We start from the raw sequence: 11577 nt of genomic DNA on the forward strand, positions 1-11577 counted from the left end.
TTGAAAAAGCAACAAAGTCTAAGCAGTAGAAGTTATAGCACTATTTCGGAGATCACCACATCTAAAATCATCAGACTTCTGATAGAGATGTGGTGATCTCCGAAATAGTGCTATAACTTCTACCGCTTAGACTTTGTTGCTTTTTCAATTTTCCTAATAAACAATCGTGGTACAAAGCTCAATAAAAAAATATTAAAAATAAAATTTTAATAAGCCACAATAACATTGACAAATACATAGTTTAGGAAGAGCCTGCCTGAAACTATACAAAAAAGCAAATAAGCAAATGGATGTATAGAATTGACAACAACAACCACGCTGTCGAGTTTAAAGAGCGGCAAATCAGCTGCACTTGATAGTAGTTGGTTGAATAAGGAAAATGAATTAGCAACAAGAGTTTACGGAATGTACATAGCTCAGTGGTTAACGCTTCTGACTTTGAACATTGATTACGCAGGTTCGTTCCCTGCTGAAGTCTAGAAAAAAGAAGTCTGATGAGGAGATGTGGTGATCTCCGAAATAGTGCTATAACTTCTATCGCTTAGACTTTGTTGCTTTTTCAACTTTTCCTAATAAACAATCGTGGTACAAAGCTCAATAAAAAAATATTAGAAATAATATAAAAGTGTTCTTAGAATATCGCTGGTCTCTACAACGAGAAACTGGTGATGCTGAATTAAGAAAAAAACAGTCAAGCAAACATTTTTGAGTTGTATAGCCAAAAATAATATTTTTGTGAAAATTATGCTTTGATAAAATGTTTAATAACCCAGTAGACTTTCATCCCATTTTTTAAGGAAAACACTAGTTTTACTCGATATTACATTTAGTTTTAACATCATTTAAGGACTAGTATGGTTTTCTTATAAAATAGTGCGTAAAAAACTCACAAAAATTGAAAAAAGCGAAAAAAGTAAAAAAAAGTGTTTGCCGGGTAAATACACAAAGATCTCTAAGGTTTCTTTATTCGCGTATATATCATTCAAGACGTCTAAGTTTGTTCTTTTTAAACCCGGCCATAAACTATAACTCGGTTCATAGTCAACTAAATTACAGGCTTATAAATGCGTAAAAGCACGAAGAACCGGTATTTAACGGTAAATCAAGATTTTGGGAGTGTTTGGCAGAAAATATATATTTTTGAAAGAAAACATTAGTTTTACTTGTTATTAAATTTAGTTTTACAATCAATTTAGGACTATTATGGCTTTCTTATAAAACAATGCGTAAAAACCTTACCAAAATTGAAAAAAGACGAAAAAAATAAAAAATAAATGTGTTTGCTGGGTAAATACACACAGATCTCTTAAGGTTTCTTCATTCACATATATATCATTCGAAAGGCCTAAGTGTCTTCTTTTTAAAACGGGAACTCGGTTTATAGTCAATGAAGTTACAGGCTTATAAGTGCGCAAAAGTACGAAAACCGGGGTTTTTAACGGTTTATCAAGATTTTGGAGGTGTTTGGCAAATTTCATATTTCGACCTACCAGAAAACATACATAACTTCCCAAGTATCTTTTTGTGTCGCACAGTGTTATCAGATGAGATGTTAAATAGTACATGTACATATGTATATAAAACATCGGTTTCTTTTGAATAAAAAAGTCAAAAATAACATTCGCTTACGCAATGGAAACAATTTGTAGCAGTGATAGTTTTAAGAATTGCCAGTAAGTATTCAATCAACCTCAAAAACACAAAAAAGTTTCTTCAAAATCTTGGGTTTTTATAAACAACTAGCGGCACCCTGACACTCTTTGCTGTTTCATATTCCTGTTACATTCGTGATAAGTGATTAACGAAACAAAGCATACAATTGTACGACTCGACAACATTGGCACTGTCTACTAATGTTCCGGAATAAGTAAACGACGAAAATAGTCGAAAACTATACAGTGCTGATATGGTTTTCCATTTTAATACACTAGTCGAGTAGAAATTTTAGGCAATTACAAGAAATTTTCGATACGATTCGACTCTCGAAAAACGACTTGCACTCGACACGACTGTCGCACCCTCATTGCATATTTTACGTTTTTCGATTCTCTACGTAGATATCAAGGCTATGTGGTTTGCCGACATGGGAACACGCAACATACATTTGTCCATATGAGACGCAATCGGCATCTAAATCTAAACCACATTTATCTAAAGATTGACATATATTTGATTGTGAATTGAAATCTTCTAAATTGAATTGGTGTTACGATCGAAATTATGGAAGTTGGAACGATGAGGACATCTTCACCTTTGAAAGGCCATGTTAAAATTTTTGCTTTTACTAAGTTTTTCATAAATTTCTAGACTGTAAGTCGCGTGCCGTTGCAGAGTCTTGGCTTATTAATATTCCGCAACAAGATAATTGGCACACCTATTTTAAATTTCAGCATGTGGGATCATTCCCGGAAGAATAATCGTGTTCAAAAATTCCGTTGGATAATTAAGTGCTTCATCTGTTTCCGCAACGATGTTTATCGACGTTTATGGGAGGTTCCATGGGAAAGTGGACGTCAGTGCAAAAATTATTTTCTTTATAAAACTAACCACCGTGTGGATAAGACATTTGTAAAAATCTTGAATCAACCAAAAATTGAATAACAAATTAAAGCTTTAAATGCATTTTTATTACTTTTTTTTACGTTTTGAAATCAAGCTCTAAGTAAATTTTTTGATTGAGTTTAAAGTAGGTTGTATTGAATGCACTGTCAAATAATTTGCGATTCATAATTCAAGTGTTTGGTAAGAAAAATATATAGTAGAACTCATCTGCTTTAATAAAATTGTGTTATATATTAAAATGTATGACTGCTTTATCTATATTATGAGTTATTATTAAGCAGTATTGGTCTTGTCCCACCCGTGACAAAAAAAGCTAAAAGTTGTTACATTTAATTACAGAAGTTGAGGTTGTGTTTCGTGTTTGTTACATATTGTTAGAAATTCATTGCAAATACTTACCATAATTGCATTGTCGTTTCCACGTAGTTAGATAAGACTAATTCAACAGAGAAGCATGTCCCACCCGTGACAACTATGTGCAGGACAGTTATCAGAGGTAGGTTTACAGGGCTGATAAGCTTTATTTGTTTGTTGAGGTGGACGCCGGGGAGGAATGCGGGATGGGCGGACTCGTCCATTTTCTATATACGAAATACGGGGACGAAATTTTATAAGCTGTGGATGAAGGTTCTACAAATAAACCTTCATCACTCTAAAGCAGCTTCTGCAGCTCTGCTCCTGCACCTCAGTGATAGAGGGGAGGAGCTAGTTTTTGTCCAGGAGCCCTGGGTGATAGCAAGACATATCTGGCCTAAGCTTGACAAGCGTAGATCTCGCCCTCTTCTCCACTTGGAGCGACCACTGTTGCGGCATGTTATTGGAGTTCTCCCCGGGCATTGCCTGATGGGAATCCACGCCACTAGAATGGGTTTGCAGTCAAACGACTACTGTCGTAGCTGCCTCGATGAGGAGGAAATCGAAAGCGTGGAGCACTACTTATGCCACTGTCCTGCTCTGGCGAGAGCTCGCCGATGCTCGTTCCTCCATTATTCTTTTGAATGTCTGGCCGAACTGGATTCAGCCAGTGTCTATGACTTTGTGCGCTTCATCAGAGCTACGAAGTGGTTCCACTACTAGGGTAAGAGGAGGGACATATGGAGTCTCTTATACGGCATCACAACGGGCCCTTGATGGCCTAAGTGTGCCCTTTTCCTGAGGGATTAGGGCAGCCGAGTTAACCTAACCTAACCTAACCTATATACCCTTGTGGTCAGCTGATTAAGTTAAGTTACATTTTGTCCAGTTTTGGGTTTTTATTTTGTTAATCTAATGTTTATAGCTTTTTTTTATAAAAGTCTAGCACATTACATAACCAGAACTACATAAATCCACATTTCAAACTTCTTACAAAAATTCAACAAGCTTTAACAATTACACCAAAAAATTTTAAACTTTTTGTTCAGAATTTTTAGGTATGCAGTCCATTAAATTTAAATAGGTAAAAGTGAAAATTTCAAGACGCTAGAAAATCGCGTTCATTTTTAATATTTTTTTTTGGCTGACGGTGCTAAGCATTTTCTTCTATATAAAAGGCACCATCCTAAGATAAAACGTGAGTGAATTTAACCCCTACTTGGCTTCTTATATTTTTATAGCCGAGCGCACTTATGCACAAGGGTATATTAACTTTGTTTACATAACGGTTGTTTGTAAAGCCAAAACGAATCGAGATAGATATAGACAAATGTATACATAAATGCTCAGACAGAAAAGAGAAATCGATTAAACCATGTCTGTCCGTCCGTCCGTCTGTGTACGCGATAACTCGAGAAAAAATTGAGATATACCAACGAAATTTGGTACGTAGGTATGTAGGTTTCCAAGGTAGGTTGGTAATGAAAATGGGCGAAATCGGACTGTAACCACGCCCACTTCCCATATAACGGTAATTTTGAGAAATACGCAAACTGCGATATTTTTGTAACTACTGAAGATTATTCACTCAAAATGGATATTTACAATAATTTTTAGACGGAAAATAAGAATATTATAAATTTTTGGAAAATGGGCGTAGCCACCCCCACTTATGGTTATATGTGTATATCTTGGTAACCGCTGCACCAATTTCTTCCAAACTTAGCACAGTTGTTGGCATTGTTACAGCATACCACATGGCCGAAAATTTTTAAAAGCGGACAATAACCACGCCCACATCCCATATAACGGTAATTTAGAGAAATACAAAATCTTCGATAAGCTAATTTATTCAAAATTAATGCATGCAACAATTCCTTGCCAAGAAATACGCTTATGATAAAATTTTGAAAAATGGGCGTGGCATCGCTCACATATGATCACATATATGTATCTCGGTAACCGTTCTACTAATTTGTACCAAACTCGGTATTGTTATTGTGCTTGCCACATAAAAGCAAAACGTTAAAAATTATTGCAATCAGACTAAAATTACGGTCGCTTTTCATATAACGCTATATTTCAGAAATGCCTTAAACTTCAATATTTCGAAATTTAGGGATGCTTATTTACTCGAAATTTATACACCCCGGCTTACCATGTAGCGGTAGTTTTCAAAAAGGTGAAAAACATATATTTAATACTTGCGCCGGGTATTTAATGTTCGGCTCTGCCCGAACTTCGACTTTCTTACTTGTTTAATAACTAATCTTTATAGATGGACCAAACTAAAACCTCCCTTTCATATAAAAATTCGTACTTGTCCTACCCGTGATAAACGTTGTTCCACCCGTGACAGAGGAATTTCGGATTTTTTTATAATAAAGCCATAATTTTTTTGCTTTTTTTTGATTTGTTTGTGTTCCTGGTTCTTTGTTTTATTATAAGACATCCAGTTCACACAGAAAAGTGAAATAAATTCGCAGAGTTTCCGTAAAATATATCTGCTCCAAAAAGCCCCTTTTTTGTGCCACCCGTGACAGAAAAAAAAATGATTTTTTCCATATAAAAGTAAGTTGGAATTTTTTTCGTATTTTGTAATAATATAATAGTCAATTAGGTGTAGCCAGTGTTGGGCAAATTTTAATTGTAAGGACAATTAACAATTACCCCTACAATTAACAGTTGGTTAATTGTAGTTGTGAAGAATAACAATTAATTAATTGTTAATTGTAGTGGATAATAACAAATAACAATTAATTAATTGTTGATTGTAGTGGAAAATATCAATTAACAATTAATTATTTGTTAATTGTAGTAGTAGCAATTAACAATTAATTAATTGTTAACTATGGTTTTCTGCAGTTAACAATTAATTAGTTTTTAATTGTTCTGTAAATTTTATTAAAAATTAGCGGTTAAAAATGCCTGAGAGGTCTGCGTTAAGACATAGAGAACCCTGAATAAGACTGATGAATGGTGAACGTCGCAGGGTATTTCTGTTAATCCCATCAAGACAACCGTAGTTTTGTTTTTTATTTTTATTTTCTTATAAGAAATCTAAAGAAATTCATATACCTGACACAAGGTTTGTTCTATGGTAATTAATTAATATTTCTTATTGGAATATTGTTCAGTATGTGGCTTCCCTCGTTGAGACATTTCAGGTTTAAAGCTATTTACGTCCTCTTTCATTTGGTACCAAACTTGTTTAATTTGGATAAGCGGTTTGTTTATTATCCGGAAAGAACTTTTATTGCGGAATAATATTCCCAATAACCCTGTGCTGTAGTATGGTGGCGCAGAACCATTCCTAAGTGCAGAATATACCATGTATGAAATTTCAATGAATTTGTAGTACGGGAACTACTTTTGGCCGCAGCTTATGTGGAGACGTCCCACTCTTATTATCTTAACATTTGCATCAGGTGATCATACATGCCCTTCTGCTCACGCTTTAACTTNCCGGAAAGAACTTTTATTGCGGAATAATATTCCCAATAACCCTGTGCTGTAGTATGGTGGCGCAGAACCATTCCTAAGTGCAGAATATACCATGTATGAAATTTCAATGAATTTGTAGTACGGGAACTACTTTTGGCCGCAGCTTATGTGGAGACGTCCCACTGTGCGTCGGCGATATTACCTTTGCCAAAATTATACAACATTGTATCAGGATGGATCAGACGATGGAATAATGAGCTGTATGAGCTTAACGACGACATGGACATAGTGCAGCGAATTAAAATACAGCGGCTCCGCTGGCTTGACCATGTCGTTGGAATGTACTCCGACGCTCCAGCTCTGAAAGTATTAAACTTGGAACACGCTGATGGTAGCAGAGGAAGAGGGAGGCCTACACTGCATTGAAAAAACCAAGTGGAGTAGGACTTTGCTTCACTTGGCATTTCCAATTGGCGTCAGTTGGCACAGTAGAGAAACGATTGACGTGCCAAATAAGAATAAGAAGTATCAGGATGATTTCGGATGTAGATGTACATTCAATTGGGGGAAAGCTTTACATCTAATCACCAGTGAACGACCAAAGGCCATTGTTTCAATTTCGTTATCCGGTTTAAGCACACCAAGCATCCTTTGGGTAGCAACCGAACACCCGCCCCAGCAATCGGTAGTACGCTTTCTTATGTCCATTTCTTTCTTTTATAACTACGCCTTTCTTATTTTCTTTATTCCCGTATTTTTATTCATAAGTTAATTAATTGTTATTTTTAATTGTTTCATAGAACATAGAATTAATTGCAGTGTGCAATTACAAATTTAATTGCAATTAAAATTTTAATTGCAAATAATTTAATTGCAGTGCACAAATAAAAGTTTAATTGCAATTAATTTAATTGTAATGTGCAATTAAAAGTTTAATTGCAATTGATTTAATTGCAATTACTTTTTTAATCAATTAACTGGCTGATTAAAAAATTAATTGAATTATGCCCAACACTGGGTGTAGCTTTATCAAAATGTAGAATTGATGAGAACTTTATAATTAAATTTAAACAAGAGAGAAATTTTTTTCTGTACGAATGTCCAACCCGTGACAGTGGAATCGCCCTTATATTATTAGCATATTGAGTTGATAGACTTCCTTAATCCTCGCGGCAAGAATAACTCGTTCACTGAGCCAATCGTGATTCCAATAATTAATTTGGATATTAAGAAGTATTCTTTCGATCAGGTCTCCTTTCGATGTCTCTAAGTTACAAAAGTTATGAGGCAATGAAATTCGTTCTGATCTCTCATCGACTGACAATAGCCAGTAATTGTCGCAAGAAAACCTCGGTTGATAGATAGTTCTGTAACTGGACACACATATTCGTAGTCGACTGCAATCTATGTTCGTGTTGCCACAATGTTGAATATTTCAGGCAAGCATTTACCTGGTCTGCTGGTGGCGATCGAGAAATTACAGAAAATGTTTGCATAAAATCTCCTGCGAGCAATCAATTCCCAACTGGTTGAACGTTTCTACGCCAATTTCGCACCGATCCATCAAGGACTTCAAGAGATTTTTTATGTGCCATCTCATACCAAACAATGATTTTACATTTTTGAAATAATTTTTCCATACCGGATGTTCTCGAAATATTGCACGTGGAAGCTTCGATGTTTTGTATGTTCAATGGCAGCTTAAGAGCTGAATGAGCAGTGTTTCCACCTGATAACAATGTTGCAGCTATACCAGACGAGGCGAGAGCTAAGGCTATGTAATTTTTTAATCGACTCGTTACCAGAATCAATCTGATAAGGAATCTTTTTCTAGTTCCTCCTGGCGCATCTAGGAAGAAGGTCTTCTTATCTGGCGCTGTAACCGCAGAAGTGATTTTGGCCGAGTTCGACAAAACACGCCAATCATTTCTCTCTGTGCCAACTGACGCCAATTGAAAATGCTACGTGAAGCCAAGTCCGTCTCCACTTGGTCTCTCCCTTGCAGTGAGGGCCTCCCTCTTCCTCTGCTGCAATCACCGGATTGCAGTTGAATACTTTCAGACCTGAAACCCCGGTGCCCAATAGAATGGTATAGCCAATCCAGCGCAGCCGCTGTATTTTGATTCGCTGCACTATGTCCATTTCGTTGTAAAGCTCATCGCTCCATCGTCTGAGGTACCCGCCGTCGCCAACGCGTAGAGGCCTATAAATCAGAACAGACTTCTAGGTTTTTGTTACCGATGATGTCGATGTCATGGGCATACACCAGCTATAAAACGGCCCTGTAAAAAATTCTACCTGAGTGGTTCAGTTCTGCAACTCTTATTATCTTAACATTTGCATCAGGTGATCATACATGCCCTTCTGCTCACGCTTTAACTAGGGAATGTTTGATTGGACATGTAATAGGAGATCACAATAATAATAATCATGATCTTCACAATACTATCTAAAAAGCTGAAGCAGCTCATCTAATTTAGCAAAAACATTTATGGAAAATGTGGGTATGTTAGGTAGATGTGTATTTCACTAAGGTAGAATCTTAGCCATTTAAAGTCGGAAAACCTCAAGCTCAAGCAGGCACATTATCTTTGCATGCAATATATATGCCCTAGTCAATCCCGAAGCATTTCAACAATCCCGGGATTTCGGGAGGCAAAAAAATCTTATTCCGGGATCCCGGGATTTTTCGGGATTTCGACTTCTTCACAACTTTTGCATTTAACAGTAAGTTCGACTTTTTTAAACCACACAGGTTCACTGCCACCGTCTTTGGTCTTACAGGAGCATAATGCACCTTAGTAAAAGAGTCCGTAATTCAATGTCTAAATAGTTTTATAGTATTTTTAAATATCTATATTAATTGAAACAACCCTTGCACACTGTAAAATCTTGTTGTTTTTTCAATTGCTACCAAATTTTTCGTTATTACACAATTCTTGCACAAAATGTTTGAACAAGTACAGTTATTCAGGCAGGTTCTGAAATGCACTTCCGATTGCAAATGGTCCAAATTCACTTTCAATTAACAATTTTGGTGTTCTGTATAGCTCGTTTTTCATGTCAAATGAATTAATTTTTTCGTTTTCAACATCTCTTATTGTGTAAATTAGGGATGTACAGCAGAGGTGCACGCAGTCGCAGGGATGATAAATGCGTTTTTTAATTTTGTACCAAATGGCAAAAAAAATGTACCAAATCAGCCGAAAAAGTACCAACATATATGTTTTTAAATTAGGTAAATTTCTCTATAGGTACGTTCGTTTAAAATCTCCAGTAAAACATGCCCAGCAAAAAAATTCCTGTGACCGGGTGAAATCTGTTCTCTCACAAGAGAAAAATATCCAGTATAGTATGCGAACAGAAAGTTTGCAGAAACCTTCAAGCTCTCCGAACATCTGATGAAATTTTAGTTTTCATTCAAAAATGTAAAAAGAAAAAATAGTCCATGAACCTAAAGTTCAGGCCTCCGATCACACAAGCAGAGGTAGCCGCTATACAGGAGGCTTCGGATTGATTGCTCTCTAGTGTATTACCTCTACAATGCACGGAACACTTGAGAAATTGCTCAAGGTCTGGGTGCTCCCCTGTCCTCAAGCGGTCTACTTCTGGACAGATGGGCGTTTAGCCAGCTCAGCGTGCGCTGGGCAAATACCTTGGAATGCAGGGCGGCTAATTCCTTCTGGTCACGTGTAGACCAAGGGCGGTCCAGGGAGCTCGTGAGTAAGTTACACTTCCCACTTCTGGTGAAAGTTCCAACTGGTCATTGCGTCATAGGTAAGCATGCAGTAAGGCTGAATATCATCGATGACCATGAATAACTTTAGTTTAAAAAGGCCATCAAACCCCTAAGAATAGAATTCTGAGCACATGAACCTCATTTTGTGAAGTTGTACTCGAATAGCCTTATTCATAAAAAATAAAGTAGGTTTAAAGAGCTTTATAAATTGACGTTTTCATACATTTTTCAATTTATAAACCTTTTATAAAGCTACTTTATTTTTTATGAATAAGGCCATAAGTTTCAATATCAAGGCAAGCAACAAAAGCATTCAAGTAGGTTTATTAAGTGCAAGTAACACAAAAACTTTACAAGAAAGAATTGCATTCACTGCAATCGAAGTTTCAGAAAAATAGTTTGCAAAATATTTAGTCTTTTCACCGTTTTATATTATCACAGCAACTGTTTATTGATTTTAGCAAGTCTTTCGTTTTTAATAAACACCACGTCTTGTAAGAAGTGGAAAAAGATTAGTATATTTTCATCCACAAACATTCAAATTTTCAAGTATACACCACTATATACCACTAGTATTTCGACAGAATTTGGCGCAGTGCCGTATTTTGACAAAATTGTATCAAAAATGTCGATGTAATACCAATGTACTTTTGAGATTCAAAATGTACCAAAAAAGTACAATTGTACCACCAATTTCATCACTGCGCAGTCGACGTCACGGGCAAACCGCGAGCATGCTATGCGAGGTGAAGTGCGCTGTACGGAGATGGCGACGTATACATATTAACCACTACACACTTCTTTTCAAGTAAAAATGCGTGTATGTGTGTGTGTACTTTTGCGACAACTGAGCCAGTGTGGCATCTGGGCACCAGAAAAAGCCAATTTTCCAAAACAAAAGGGCCAAGTTTTTATTATCATGTTTAATAATTTTTTTGATTCAGTAAAAAGTGTATATACATATCCATTTCCTCACGTTTTTATTAATAAATTAATTTAAATACATTTACAACAACGCAAAACATATTTAATTTACCTATTCCTCACATTTTATTCAGTAAATGAATTCCATCTTAATGTAGAATATTAGTGTATAGTGTATACATACATACATATGTACCTATGCATTCGGTGTGCTTAAATTAAAAAAGCATCACTAAATACCGCACCAAGCATTGAATTCCAATTATTTTGGCTTTTTGGTTTCCCAAAAGCACTAAATTTAGTGCAAAATGCACGACCTTGGCAACAGTGAGCTGAGCACATCCATGCTCAAACAGTGATACCAGACCAAGTATTGAGTAAATGCACTATGCATATTTTTCTTTTAAAGCAAAAGTTCTAATTGGCGAGGAGATTGATTTTTGGTTCTTACATAGAACACTAATAAGATTCACAAATTTATCTTAGGACTTAATTAATATAATCAACATAATTTGTAGACGAATATATTTGTGTTCGTATGAAATAGTAGCTTA

General features: G+C 35.9%; 1 protein-coding gene and 1 long non-coding RNA gene across 2 annotated transcripts in view; both read left to right on the plus strand.

Moving 5' to 3' along the window:
• stac (C2 and C2B_Munc13-like domain-containing protein staccato) overlaps positions 1-11577 on the plus strand; it is a 251953-nt gene that overhangs the window by 13441 nt on the left and 226935 nt on the right. The window lies entirely within an intron of this gene.
• The window catches only part of LOC108358071 (uncharacterized), a 15264-nt gene continuing 11125 nt past the window's right edge, over positions 7439-11577 (plus strand). Inside the window, exon 1 of the long non-coding RNA XR_001846707.1 lies at positions 7439-7451. This is a non-coding gene — a long non-coding RNA (uncharacterized LOC108358071). The remainder of the gene's footprint in view (positions 7452-11577) is intronic.

Source organism: Rhagoletis zephyria, unplaced genomic scaffold (genome assembly GCF_001687245.7).
Source record: "Rhagoletis zephyria isolate East Lansing unplaced genomic scaffold, Rhagoletis_zephyria_1.1 Rzeph_scaffold_00200, whole genome shotgun sequence".
Classification (NCBI taxonomy): domain Eukaryota; kingdom Metazoa; phylum Arthropoda; class Insecta; order Diptera; family Tephritidae; genus Rhagoletis; species Rhagoletis zephyria.